Genomic DNA, 11,901 nt, shown 5'->3' on the forward strand with positions numbered 1-11,901 from the left:
CCATTACATTCATGGAAGAGACTGAATCCTAAATCTTGTTTCATTTTGTGATGCAAACTGACAAAATTTAGGATAACATTTCCCGCAACCTGGCTTTGAGTCAACCTTTATCCTCATTTTATGAAGAAATACTCCCACCTGTGTCACTGTTACAGGATGATGACACAGGTAGTTGTTTACATTCTCCTGGAGGAACGATTACCATCAGCCTGCACCGCCGCAGGTAAGAAAACAGGCAAATTAGTCTCCCAAAACCTCCAGAGTCATCAAAAGAGTGCAAATGAAGCAATTAGCATGCAACCAAATCAAGGGGTTAACGGTTAACATCTAATCTGCAGCATCCTGGAGCAAGTAGCATGAAACAGGAGCAAATTACTGTCAATGTGGGGTTTCATAAAACGGGGAGTTTTTCTATGGAAGTCTGGTATGGAACACATAAACAATTAGTTTGCCTATCTATAGTATATCAGCTGTGAGCATACTGTATTTGCATTGCTTCTACTTTTCATAACTGGCTGTGATGATTGTGATAAAAATAAAAATTTACAATCAAACCTTAAAACCTCAAAACAGGAGATGAAAAGAAACACCCTGAGTGAAAACAAACAGCTTTGTTAGAGACAGTGGGAGCTTAAAAGATGCTATCAGCAATATTCAAAGTTTCTCCCTACAAACACACACTGAGACAGAAACTAACAGTAATACCCCCTCCCCCCCTCTACACACACACACACACACACACACACACGCACACACCAACACACACTGACTCAACCTCCTGCTCCTGGATCCTGGTTTATTGTTTATTTATCCCAGTGGAAAGACACCTGCTTCTCCTGGAGCTTGTTTGTGTTTGCACTGAGGACGTGGGATAATACAGTGAGGGAGGGATATGAGGATGCGTGTGTGTGTGTGTGTGTGAGGCTTGGGAATATGTGCCCGGGCTGCTGATGGTGGGTCTGACTCGATGCTGACTTGACAAAGAGTCGAGAGGAACAAACCATGAGGGGGAAAACAGACAAACGAGAAAGAGTATGGATCAAAGCGCGGGGTCAAGCCTGAGAATAGATCTCCTGGGTTATTCTCGGGAAGTAAAAAGAAGCAGATTTTCACACATCCTGGAGTAAAAAGTACAAATACAACAATGTAAAAATACTCCATTACAAGTGGAAGTCATTGCATTCAAAATCCTACTTAAGTAAAAGTTCAGAATTATCAGCAAAATGTAACTGAAATGCTAAAAGTAAAAGTACTCGTTCTGCAGACAAATGTCCCTTGTGACTGATATATGACATCATTAGACTGTTAGTACTGAGGCAGCAGAGCTAATCCCTTACCAAAAGAGGTTTATTCAAGTGTGCTATTAGTATACTTCTTTTTAACTTAAAATAAGAGTATACTTTCAGTTTACTTTTTATGTACCTGTCAGAGATATAATTAACAAAAGTATACATAAGGATACTTTGTTCATACTGACAAGTATACAGAAAAGTCTACGATTTTTAATTAAGCTTTTAAAAATCCGCCGGGCCGCTGTCAGGCCCAGCTAGTAATCAATCTTTTTGGAAGTTGCAGCGGGCTAAGGAATCCATTGATACCAACCATGTCTTACTAGCTCGTCACGAAGGAGGCTAAATAATGTTCTAAACGAGGAAAAACTGGCATGGCCAATCTCAAAGGGGTCCCTTGACCTCTGACCTCAAGATATGTGAATGAAAATGGGTTCTATGGGTACCCACGAGTCTCCCCTTTACAGACATGCCCACTTTATGATAATCACATGCAGTTTGGGGCCAGTCATAATCAAGTCAGCATACTGACACACTGACAGCTGTTGTTGTCTGTCGGGCTGCAATTTGCCATGTTATGATTTGAGCATATTTTTTTTATGCTAAATGCAGTACCTGTGAGGGTTTCTGGATAATATTTGTCATATTTTATGTTGTTAATTGATTTCCAATAATAAATATATACATACATTTGCATAAAGCAGCATATTTACCCACTCCTGTGTTGATAAGAGTATTAAATACTTGACAGATCTCCCTTTCAGATACATTTTGAATTTGCGATTAATCACGATTAACTATTGAGTATCATGTGATCGATCACGATTAAATATTTTAAGAGATTGACAGCCTAAATGCAGCTCATGTCTTTCTTTTGTTTTTTATTGTGAAACACTGTGACGTCTGACCCAGAAAGGTGAACAACTTAACTCCCTTTACTAACAAAATCACCCTAAAAACATGCCAAAAGAGAAAGAAAAGGGCCAGCTTAATAACTCCGGTCTTGAAGAGAGAGAAGATCCACTTTGGTTTCAAAGGAACTCATTTGCATGTTTGTTTTTTGCTATAATTAAAGTCTTCTCTCCAACAGAAGGGAACCCACACCCAGACCAGGCTTGCTGTAGACTAATAAAGGAATATCTTAGTTGCTGGTGTTCAACGGCCCGAGGCAAAGAGATGATCTCATGACTGTTTGGAAGAGAGACACAAGCATACAGCGAGAAATGGAAAGGCGCTGCATAAAACACAGACAAATGGACATCCAGTGCAGCCTGGATGCAACATGAAGCCGATCCCAACAGTTTCCAACGACTCAAACCCTCCAAGAAGCTTTTTGTCATCTGTGGCAATTTGCTGAGTGGGATTCAACCCCCCTCGTCCTCTCTCCCGTCTCTCTTTTCCACCTCCCTATTCCTAGAAGACAGTTGGTTTTTAACGCCGTCCCGCCTCACTCCAGGCACCTATAACCGGGATGGAAATAAGATGCAAATCCATCCCCACTTTTCTAGCATGTGAGCACTTGTCTGAGCCGAGAGCGCTTGTAACTGTAATGAGGTCTGTTTTGAGTCACTCTGGACAGTCAGCGTGGAGTTGGGTGAAGCTTGCTGTTGTTGGGTAAACAGCTGAAGGGCCTTTATGAACAATGAAACAGTGTCGTAATGTGTTTGAAGATCATTATCATGTTGTCGGTTGTTGTCTCACTATTAACAGACATCGTATAGTATGTGCACACTCGGCAGTTGAGGTTTGAAATGGTGTGTATGAATATTATATTTACATCTGCTCAACTCCACCTGGGTGACAGACGAGTTGGATCCACACACATTATTTTATTGACTTTGTGGGAGCGCCATTTGCTCCCGTGCAACTAATTACTTGTGGTTTTCCTTGTGCTGATGTAACAGCCTCATCATCACACTCTCTCCATGGTCGTGATGTTTTCAGGTGTTTTGCTGAGGCCGGGGTTAGATGGTATCACACGGTTCCCACTGATGACAGTAAAAACAGTCATACTGAGGGCATGGCAGACCCGCATGCTGCTCACACACACACACACACACACAAAGGAGGAAACAGGCCAGTACTTTTTTCCAGGTGTTATTCTGGGATTCTGGGATTCTTGATGGAGTGTTTGTGTGTGTTTTGCTTCACAACACTGCTGATGTTTTAGCCCTGAGCCGTGGATGTTACTGACCATTAAGTCCGTTATTAAAGGGACCGTTACTATTCACACATGGTGCAAATAACTTAACCCTCCTGTTGTCTTCCCGTCGACCATGCCACTTTTGTCTTCCCGGGTCAAAATTGACCTGGTCTGGTTTGACTTGTTTTTAAAGCATACATTATAAATTATCACCCAATTCTGTATTAAACATTTTTGGCCAACTTCATTCCAACTCATTACCACAAGTTTTACACTTTTTTTGGGAATTCATGGTCAATAAACCTAATTTATATGAAATTAAACCTAATTTTTTAGGAAAAAATGCAGAAATTATGAATTATTTGGACTATACTCAAAAGCTTAGTCAGAATATTACAAATATTATAATATAAAAAAAATGTTTAATGATAGTGTGACAGTGTGTTTTTTGCAAAGACCATAAGGGAACCATCCATGTAATTTGGGGCAAATTAGGTGAAAGACATCCATATTTATGAAAAACGTTTAAAATCTGACCCGAAGACAACAGGAGGGTTAATTATTAAACTCACTACTAGTTGATTAATCGGTGAGTCGACTGACAGAATCTGTCAAATCTATCAATTTGCTATTATTTTTGATAACTGATTGATCGTTTGAGTAATTTGTCAAGCAAAAACACAAAACATTCGGTCATTCCAGCTTCTCCATTGTCCTTTTTTAGTTGTTTTTTTTCTATCACTGAAAATTGAATATTGGACCGCAAAACAAGCAATACAAAGATATTTTATTGACCAAATAAATAATGGCAGATTAATGAAGTTATTGGTGATTGCAGTTCTTATAATTTGTCATCATGGGCCTAGCATAGCAGATCAATAATTCAATCAGATCTATATCATTTTCATCTGGATAATGATTCCTTCATCAATTAGGTAGGGTTAGGGTCAAACCACTTAAAACTGTGTTGAAATAAAAAGTCTTAAAATTGTTATGCAATATGTTATTGTAAAAATACAGATACAATAAATTCTAAATGATTTTCTTAATCTCCCCTTGCAGGGAAATGTCTCCTGGATAACGAGCAGCAGTACAAAAGATATAAAAACACCACCTGAAACACATGGTAGCATTGCTTATAACATACTGTCTCATTTTAAGTTTAGAAGAAGTATACTAATAGCACACTTGAATAAGCTTTTTTTTTGGTAAGGGCATGCTAACTGTTTTACAGTCAGTTATACGTGTGCGGTGAGTTGAGGTGTGAGGAATGCAGGCAAACAGAACACACGACATTCCTGTGCGGTCGCTTCAACGCACTATTTTAGGACTCGCATCCATGGGAAATCATTTCACCTTCTTGTCACAGAAACATAAGTGTCGAAACAGAAATCTTCAAGTGTCCCTGCAGAAAAGGCAAAAAAAAAAACAGCTCACTGTTATCAGTTTTGGATCCCACTCTCCAGTTTAGATGCTATCAGATACAAAACCATGACACTATTGTTAGTGGTGAGTAGGTGTGATTGTGTAAATCAACCTGTGACATCCTGATCAGATGAGATCTCAGACACAAGTGGTGGTTTGTCTGGATCTGCTTGAATGTCTGGATGTGTACAACCTTCACACGTCTCATGAGATCAGTTTTCAGTCTCTTTCAGAGTTGATCAATCATCCAGTTTAATCAAACAAAATGCTTTTTTTCTTTTTGTTGAGAATTGCTCAACCTTGACTCATTGCGGTGTTCTGATTTCAGAAACATACAGACAACAATGTGTGCCTTATTTATATACATCACACAGGAGCTGAACAGAGCGGTGGAGGAGTTTATGGATGGGACCAGTGAGGTGACTGAAGGCGGGTATTGTTGAAGAAAGCGTGGGAGACTGCCAAACAAGCTCTGCCACTTGTCACCTGGTTTAGCCTCCCAATCTGCCCAGTCCAGTTTTCTTTCTGCTGCTGTGATTGATTCTAACTCAACCACAATCACAGCCTCCACGCTTATTACTGCACTGAGGAAGTCAAATCTTATACTCAAGTGAAAGTAGCAAAACCACAATGTGAATATATATATATATCTACAAAGTTTTTAACAGACATTAACATTTGTACTCACTTACTTTTACTGCTTACGTCTGTATTATCAGCAAAATGTACTTAAAGGTTTGATTGATTACATGTTTATATAGATGAATAATAAAAATTAAAAAGAGCTTTTAAAAAAGGTGCCAAAAAAAAGTATGGCTTTTCAAAAAAATAAAAAAATAAATAAAGATTATGATTGTGAATTAATCATGTAAAAAATTGTGACAGGTCCAAAATGAATGTTTTGTTATCAATGTTATCAATAGCACCTTTGAAGGTATTATTGATAACATTTTTATGTAGATGAATATTTAAAAATAATAATAATAATAATAATAATAATAATAATAATAATAATAATAATAATAATAACAATAATAATACATCCACAGAGGTTTTAGAAAGGTGTAGAAAAAAAGTATGGCTTTTCCAAAAATTAATTATTATCATTGTGAATGAATCATTCTAAAAATGTTGGTGGGTCCAAAATAAATGTTTTGTTATGAGTGTTATCAATAGCACCTTTAAAGGTCTTATTGATAACATTTTTATTTAGATGAATAATTTAAAATAATAATACATCCACAGCGCTTTTAGAAAGGTGTCGAATAAAAGTATGGCTTTTCCTAAAAAACAATATTGAATTAATCATTTTAAAGATTTTGGCGGGTCAAAAATGGATGTTTTATTTTCAGTTGTATCAATAGCACCTTTAACATATAACAAAGAAAAACAGCTGTCAGCGTTTTATTTCTGATTATTATTGGACTGATGCATTAACATGTACGCAGCATTTTAATGTCGAAGCACATTGAGGTGGAAGTAATTCTTTTTGGAAAAACTTTTTTTTAAAGATGTGTTTGCCTTATTTTATAAGAAAATATATATAAATATATATAAAAATGTGCATATGTCATATTAAAGGTTTTTAAAAGCTTGATATGCAAAGTGACTAGCTGTAGCTGTTAAAGAAATGTGAAGGAGTGAAAAGTACATTTGTCTTTGGAAGGAGACAGTTACATAAAATGGAAATATTCTGGCAACCACTGCATGGACTACATGTTGTCACACTGCAGAGAGGAGCCATACAAAGAATACTCTATCGAAAAGTAAAAGGGAGAGAAACTGTTATGAGACTTCATGTCACCTTCATGTACTCAGGCACGTGTATGTTCTCTCTCACACACTTGCGTGACACACTCAGAGTCACACCATTCAGCAGAGAGGAATCCTTCCTGAACAGATTTGCTGTCAAACCTGAAATGTGTCTTCAGGAGGAAGAAGGAAACAAAAACAGAACCGAACTTGTTTCTGGAAGATGTACTCATCATTATCTAAACAACAGGTCGACATTAACAGTCATTATGATGCGGCTGGATGTTTTTATGTGGCTTCAGTGTAATATCTCTGAGATAAATTATGTCTTTTTATTTAGCTCTCAAAATGACACAATGTGTAAACACCTGATGCATAAAAACTACATATCATGTGTGATGTTTAAATTCACTGAGGGGATCTTTGCACGGACGTGATGCAGTTCCTTTTTCTGCCTGCTGGTAGAGACGTTGCATCATGGTCAAAGTGTCATTAGGTCTTCTTTCTGTTTCACTGTTTCCCCCTAAACACGTCCCACAGAGGAGACGACAGTACAACCAGAACTTTGTAAGGAGGAACCCTTATCAAAAAAAAAAAGTTTATTCAAGTGTGCTATTAGTATACTTCTTTTAAACTGAAAATAAGAGAGTATACTTTCAGTTTACTTACTTATCAGAGATATACTTAACAAAAGTATACTTAAGTATACTTGGCTTATACTGACAAGTATACAGAGAAGTCTAAGTATACTTGGCTTATGCTTACTTTTTGATAGAGTAGCCTATTAAAGTGTGTGAGAGTTGGAGGCATGCTTGAAAAACTAATCTTCACTAATTTCCATCACAAAACATCAAGTCCAACAGCAAAAGGAGACTGAGAGTATACTTTAAAGTGTACTTTCATAAACTAAAACCTATAAGTTCACTTGTGGTATAGTTTACTTCATAGTATAGCATGCTTTACAAAATACAACTTAGATGTAAACTAGTTGTGCACTCAAAGATTACTATTCTTCTTACTTAAAGTACACTTAAAAGTATACTTTTATAAACTAAAAGTGGGCCAATTTAGTCCCAAGAAGTATCTAAGTAGTACACTTACAAGTATGCTACTAGTACATTTGATATTAGTATACTTACTACATAAAGTATACTTGAACTTTACTTAAGTTTACTTCATAATAATAACTTGAAGTGCTTTTTTCGTAAGGGACATTTGTCTTTAAGCTGTTATTTGAATGGCCCTTTTAACAGTTTTATTATGCAATGTATAGTTTTACGTTGTTTTTATACATCTATGGTTATTTATATCTGATGTTTTGGTAATCTGAGTTGGTTGCTTATATATCAATTTCAATCTCAACTTTATTTTTGCTCCCGGAGGGCAATTGGTTCCACAGCAATACGTACAATACATGAAAGAACATAGACATACAGTACAGTAAAGGGAAAGAGAGGCATCCTGAATACAAGAAGTCCAACAACAGTAGTCACTGGTGTCTGACTCACGTTTCCACAGCCTGCAAAAAAAGCACATCAGCAATAAAAATCTAAAAAATTTGGAAATTCTTATCATATAAAATAGATGGAATAAATTAAAATAGAATAAATAGCGGCAGACCATATAAACACAAATAAAGAGTAAAGTGGGATCATTTGAATTTTTAATCTTCAAACCTTTAAAAGTCATTTATTTTGTAATTATAAGAGGTCAAATCCTCATATAGATTTGCATCTATAGCAACTTCTCCCTATTTTTACTACAATAAGAAAAAGTTTGACACAAGTAAGATGAGATTTTACACATAAAAAGTGACAAACTACTTTTTCCTCATCAGTGTCAAGATGAGAACAGAGCAGTGAAGAACAAGTGACATAGGAGAAGTTTCACTCAGGGATTATCGATTTGATTTATCACACCGACATGCTCACACACACACACAGTCTCAGATTGTATTTCTCTGTTGAGGTACAGTAAGCAGGATCTCAGAGGGCATGTATAAACCTGCAGGAGTTTCTGTTGTCTTCCAGCCAACCGTTTTCTTTTTGGCGATTACTGCCATCTTCATATTGTGAAGGAGCTGCTGCAGTGAAACTCATTTGTGCTCTCCGCCTGTTTAACCTGTAACATACAGAAAAGCAACACCGAGCAGGGCCCTGCCTCGCCCTGAACGGGAGGGGTTTTGAGGAATCCTTGAGAAACCCAAAAAGAAGAGGTTGGAGGCAGGCGACAAGACAGATAAATAACAAATGTATGTCAGGCCTCGACAGAGAGTGGGAGAGCTCAGATGAGTTTCACTTGAACCAGGGCCAAACCTCTGAGCCTGAGGGGGCTGAGAAGCAACGAAGATTGGGATGATATTCCTCAACACATCACATTTATAGAGAAATATAAAGCTGATTACCCTTACAAAAAAGAAGTTTATTCAAGTGTACTGTTAGTATACTTCTTTTAAACTTAGAATAAGAAAGTATACTTTCAGTTTAGATGTACTTATCAGAGATACACTTAACACAATTATACTTAAGTATACCTGGCTCATACTGACAAGTATACAGAAAAGTCTAAGTATACTTGTCTTATACTTAAAAGTATACAGAAAAGTCTAAGTATACTTGGCTCATACTGACAAGTATACAGAAATGTCTAGGTATACTTGGCTTATACTGACATGTATAGAGAAAAGGCTAAGTACCCTTGGCTCAAACTGACAAGTATACAGAAAAGTCTAAGTATACTTGGCTCAAACTGACAAGTATACAGAAAAGTCTAAGTACACTTGGCTCATACTGACAAGTATACAGAAAAGTCTAAGTATACTTGCCTTATACTGACAAGTATACAGAAAAGTCTAAGTATACTTGGCTTATACTGACATGTATAGAGAAAAGTCTAAGTACCCTTGGCTCAAACTGACAAGTATACAGAAAAGTCCAAGTATACTTGTCTTATACTTAAAAGTTAACAGAAAAAATTGGTTAAGTCTTATAAGTTCACTTAAAGAAAACTAACAAGTATACTTGCAGTAAAATCTATTAAACTAGTAGTTTACAGAGAGTATACTTTGAAGTAAATAATAAATATTTCAGTATTAACTTATGACCTAAGTATTTCTCAAATTATTATTTTGTCATTGCAAATATTATTCATTCTAAAAAAACATGATCGTTAATCTCAAACCAAATTGTTTTTACAATCTTTATAATCTATGTGGTTGATAAACAATTTGATTGCATCAGTGAAATTGCTGTAATCTCGACTGTTTGTGTAAACATCACGTGTTAATGTGTGAACAGAGAGTAGAGGTCAGAGGGAGTGTGAAACTGCTGCTGCTAAAACAACTTCCTTACATGGATGATCATCAGACCAGTCAAACCAGCAACACCTCGGTCGTCCTCGGTCCATCCCAGGGTGGAGCAGAGAAATCACTGCGGTTGACAAACAGGGTTAGGCCAACCGTCACCTTTGTTTTTGTCTTTTTTTATAATGCAGGTCAGGGTTTCAATCTGTGTGCTGTCGAGATTTATTCCTGTGACACATGTATGTAAACACACACACACATGCACGGAAGGACACAACTGCATGTTCTCACATCTTTCATTTAGAATATTCTTCACGTTTGTGTCTTTTGAACTCTCCAAATTACACTGAAATTATCAGTCTTAGTAATCATGCAGTAGAATTTAGCGCTACTGTAATAATGCCACTGTTTTGGCTGAAACAAGAACAGAGTGCATTACAATGGTCACGATGAGAGGAAGAGGTGTAGTTTGACTAGTCTGTATGATGTGTAACTGAACATGTCACTTGAAGCTGAAGTAGGTAGAATCAGAGCAAATATGATTGAAAAAAGTTGTTTTTTATAAAGAAAGTTTGTGACCCGGCAGCGATGTTGAGATCAGTTGAGGAAATACCTATAACTTTCTCATTTTTACAGCTAAACAGTACACCACAAGATGTTTCTGAAAACATTTGAGGAGAGAAATAGGCATTACAGTAACAGAATATTGATTCGTATTTGATCAGTGCTGCCTAGTTTGACCGTTTGACAGCTGCCTCCGTTGAATGAACAGCCAATAGGAACGCTCTCTCTCTCTCTGAAATGACCTGTGATATAGATATAGATTTTTTAAAGCCTAAAAACAGAGCCATGAGGAGGTGCAGAAGTCTAGTTTTCTCTCAGGACACTTGAATTACAATGTGCTGAAAGGTTTTTATGGATTGTTTTGCTCAATGATGCCAAAAACATTCTGCCTACTGCAGGTTTAAATACAATAAATGCACTATGAACAGAACATTGTGTTTTTATGAAGTACACTTCTAGCACACTTTAGAGTCACCTGATTTTAGGAACAAAGCGTCAGTGTAATCACTCCCTGTCTGCACTAATACAACACAACAGCACCACCTCTGTCAGTGCAGTAGTGTCCGCTACAGGCCAGAAGAGGGCAGCATTTGATCACATTTATGTGAAATCAACATGCAGCAATCAAACCCACTCCTCTTCACTCCTGCTTTAAAAAGAATCAGGTTGTATAACATTGATCTTTTTTCAAAGATCTGTTCCAACGCGTCCACTGTCCTTTTCTGCCTTCATCCAAGAAAGCGTCACACACACATACACACACATGTGCACTGCCTCATAGCCTACAACACACAACTAATGAGTACGTACTCTCAGCCTGACCCCTCTATTTTTATGCAAATGTAATCCTGTAGGGACAGTGTGTAGATGCTCTTGTCTATGTAAATTAATAGCGGGCTGTAACTGACGCTGCAGATAAAAGACAGTTTTTGATATATATAAGGCCTCTTAGCTGGGAGGCCTCCCTCTTATTAGGAATAATGCTCACACACACATGCATGACTCTTTGTCTCTTTCCTTTCTGCTCTCCTGTCTCCCTCTCTCTCTCTCTCATGAATATTTCACCATTTTCATTCCCCTGTTGAGTTGTGCTCTCTTGCTGGCTGCTTCTCTCTCTAACCCCCTCTTCCTCTCTCATCTTCTTCTCCCCTCCTTTTCCTCTTTCTTTCATCCTGATGAGTGCGAGGAGGAGGGGGGGTTTGGTATTGATTCGGTCGTGTCCTGCTCAAAGGAAAAAACAAAAACAGAATGTATTCTCACAGATTGAACAGGAGGGCGAAGGAGCTGCCTAAATAACCCAGGGGTCTGTATCCTGAATCCTCGTTCGGATATTTTGAAAATGATTTCTGCCACAATTAAGCATCTATTTAAGGGGAAACGCACCCTGTGTGTGCTGCATGTATCCAAACATGTAGTATGACATATAT

This window comes from Sebastes umbrosus, chromosome 16 (assembly GCF_015220745.1).
Source record: "Sebastes umbrosus isolate fSebUmb1 chromosome 16, fSebUmb1.pri, whole genome shotgun sequence".
Taxonomy (NCBI): Eukaryota; Metazoa; Chordata; class Actinopteri; order Perciformes; family Sebastidae; genus Sebastes; species Sebastes umbrosus.